This window comes from Rhagoletis pomonella, unplaced genomic scaffold (assembly GCF_013731165.1).
Source record: "Rhagoletis pomonella isolate Grant_MI unplaced genomic scaffold, Rhpom_1.0 Rhpom_scaffold_00003, whole genome shotgun sequence".
In the NCBI taxonomy this organism is placed as follows: Eukaryota; Metazoa; Arthropoda; class Insecta; order Diptera; family Tephritidae; genus Rhagoletis; species Rhagoletis pomonella.
In genome coordinates, this window is record NW_023458557.1 from 34,820,034 (window position 1) to 34,823,818 (window position 3,785).

At 36.7% G+C, this 3,785-nt stretch overlaps 1 pseudogene; it reads left to right on the forward strand.

Annotated features, from left to right (window-relative positions):
* LOC118736194 overlaps nucleotides 1-3,785 on the forward strand; it is a 9,342-nt pseudogene that overhangs the window by 207 nt on the left and 5,350 nt on the right.

Here is a 3,785-nt window from a genome sequence, read left to right on the forward strand (position 1 = left end):
AAATCAAGAAAATCAAGTCGTGTTTCGAAAAGTTAGGTGCAGACAGTTGGCTACAGTGGAGGGATTTACTAAGGTCATTCACAAAAAATATGTCAAGCAAAGTGCTGTTGGTGTTAGTAAAATGTGTTGGTAAGTAGGTGTTAGTGGGAAAAGACCTAGAGACTCCATGCTAAGTTTTAAGCTGCAATCGACAATAAGGTTGCTGTTGAAATCACCCGCTACCACCGCGTTGTTGTAGTTGTCGAGTAACGGTTGAAGAAATTCGGTAAAATTGGAGAAGTTAATATGACGATTGGGTCTGTATACACAGCCGACCAGGAGCTTGTTTTCACCTGAAAAGATATCAATGAACAATTTTTAACATATATTGCGACACCACCACCATGACCACTTCTATCAGCTCTGAACAGTTGGTATCCTTTCACTTTTATCAAATCATTACTGTGAAATGGTTAGAACCACACAACACACTTTGTGTTAGAACACAAAGAATATCAATATCGGAATCCTCAAAAATATATTTAAACTCATCAAGCTTTTTGTACAAGCTTTGCGCATTGAGGTGAATTATCTTCAACCCAACCGCTCGTTTGCTTAAAATACGCAACATGGTGTTAAGACAGCCTTTGGAACTCGCATGCTTATAGTCCAAAGTCAATATACAATATTTTAAATGCACTGCAGTTGGAATTTAAAAAAACTAATAGTAAATTTAACCAGAAATATGTGGAAATAGAGTAAGTAACGCAGTAAAGGAAGAGATAAAAAGAACCATAATGGCAGTAGTAGTAATCATACATCTTGTGGATCATCGCTGTTTTGGTGTATATTCCCGTCGCTAAAGGAGTGGATACCAGGTGGACTAGTGTGCTCCAGTTCATTGAGTATATCCAGGGTGTATATTGCGAGCGGACTGTTGTTTTTCTGTTGCCTAATGTGAACTAAGCATCCTCTGGTGAACACAGATGCAACTGTTTTCCGTTTTTTTAGATTAAGGGCTGACTTGGAAATCTGGTAATTATGCTTTGTTAGCGACTCGTTAATGAAGACAGGGGCTTTGGATTGTATGCCTGCATGAGTAAGCCGTAGCCCACTGTTGTTAGATCGTTTATAATTCGCCACAGTTTTTAGAAAATTGTTTCTATCCGCAGGTGCTTGAAACTTGACTATAATCGCAGCGTCAACCGGAGTATTCCGAGGTTTTCGTGCTCGGAAAATACCCCTTAATGGAGGTGGTTTTAAATTCAAGGAAAAACATAGATGATGAAATATACTCTGCAAGTTTTCACCTTCTTCGAGTGGGATCCCTAGTAGTCTAGCATCACAGGCAGCCATAAGGCTATCATGCTTGGAGAGATGTTGTTTTAAAGTTGCTACCTCTGCCTCAAGGATTCTAATCGATGAAAGGTAGATTCCAAACGGGTAACTCTATCATTTAATTTGGTTAGCTCGCGCGTAAAAGATTCTAACTTTTCTTCAAATTTGCGACAGAAAACCTCCATAATTCTGTTTTCGGACTCAAGGATTTGCTTTGCAAGCAGTTCGTTGAACTTTTCAAAGCGTAGATCCATACTGCGTATAATATTTGGTGATGAGCCACTGATTAGCAGAGTTTTTCTGGGTTCTCCATCGTTGGAAGTAGTCTCACCACGTCGTTTTCCGGCACCTCCAGCCATTTTAGTGGGATTATAGAAAAGAAAGAGGTGGCAGCACAGTTTACGACACGAAGTTGTGATTTGCACAAAGTTTACCACAGGTGGCGCTATTGTAGGTATTGATGACACAAACCAAACAACTCGGAGAAAAGCTTGTGGCGAATAGCGGTAGACGTATAGGAGTTGTTGTTGATTAGGTACTTCGCCTCTTTCGCATTCAACAAGAACAAAACAATTTTGTGGAGCACCTGACTTACTTTACAATTTCGATGCTTAGAGCTGTCGGAACAGGAGACGAACAATGATGTTTAGCACTTATGTAGAAGATAACACGTACAATCGTGATTTATTATTCACTTAAAGCTTATATATTTAAACAGCAAAGCGGAATGAGAAACTTTACGTACTTCACACACAAGGGTTGCCAACTTTTTTTTTTAAGTTACCAAAAAGATGTAACTACATCAATAATTATGTTCGCTTAAGTACCCGCATCGAGGTACTTAAGCGGGTTCTTTTAAGTACCCAACCCGCCTAAGTACCTCAAAAAGCTGACATTTTTCGTGAGGTACTTAAGCGGGTTTTACTGTACTTCATATATAAAAATTTGAGAAAAAACACTTAAAAGCAAAAATGCCGTTTTTTATAAAAAAAAAAATATTTAAAACAAAAAAATTACAACCCGATTTTTAAACAAGTAAGAGCAGCGCTGTCTTCGGCTATGCCGAAGGCTTCATACCTTTCATGAACATCTGCAAATTTTACTTTGACAGATTACTGCTTTTGAATACATGTGCATACATTGATAGAGGAGTTACATACTTATATAAAAAATCGCATCTAAAAAATCAGAGGTATGGAAGATATACTTTATATGGCACCAAAATAAGTGATTTTCACTGCTATGTGATCGGTATGTAAACCGGTAACACAATTTATTGGGTTTAGTTTCCTACATAAAGGAGATATATGGCAAAAACTGGTATCTGAACAATCAGTGCTATAGGAGATAAAGCTTATACAGCATAGATTTTGATGATTTTCTCAGTAGACTTTGTATTATTATTTATAAAATATCTTACGAAATTTATCGGTTTTAGCTGTTCAAATAAAGAAGTTTTACAGTAAAATCCCATATCTGAACAATCAGATGTATGGAAGATATATGTTGTAGTCATCCGATCCTTGTTATTTTCACTGTAAGTATTCTGTTAATAATGAGAGAAAATGGTGCGAAGTTTCATGTTCCTAGCTGCATAAATGGAGGAGTTATGATAAAAGACCTCATATCTGAACAATCAGTTGTATGGGGTCTGCAGGTTATAGTGACCCGATCTTTGTTATTTTCGCTGTAAGTCTTCTGTTGATAATGAGTGAAAACAGCGCGAAATTTCATGGTACTAGCTACATAAATGGATGAATTATAACGAAAAATCTCATATCTGAACAATCAGTTGTATGGGAGCTATAGGTTATAGTTACCCGATCTTTTTAATTTTCACTGTAAGTTTTCTGTTCATATTTATTGAAAATAGTGCGGAATTTCATGTTCCTAGCTATATAAATGAAGGAGTTATAACGAAAAATTTTATATCTGAACAATCAGTTGTATGGGAGCTATAGGTTATAGTGACCCGATCTTTGTAATTTTCACTGTAAGTATTCTGTTGATAATGGGTGCAAGTACTGCAAAATTTCATGTTCGTAGCTGCATAAATGGAGAAGTTATAACGAAAAATCTCATATCTGAACAATCTGTTGTATGGGAGCTATATGTTATAGTGGTCCGATTCTGCCGGTTCCGACAAATGATTAATACATTATAAAAATACACCCACCTACCAAATTTCATCCGGATATCTCGAAAACTGAGAGACTAGATTGCATACAAACAGACAGACAGACGGACAGACGGACAGACGGACAGACGGACATGGCTAAATCAACTCAGCTCGACGTTCTGATCATATAAGTATACATTTTAATGGGTCTATCTCTTTTTGTTCTGGTACTTACAAACATCGGACCAAAGTTATAATACCATTTCATGCTCATGAAAGGTATAAAAATTTCCTTTGGTATGCCTATTTGTATACTTCGTATATAAAAATTTGAGAAAAAGCACTTAAA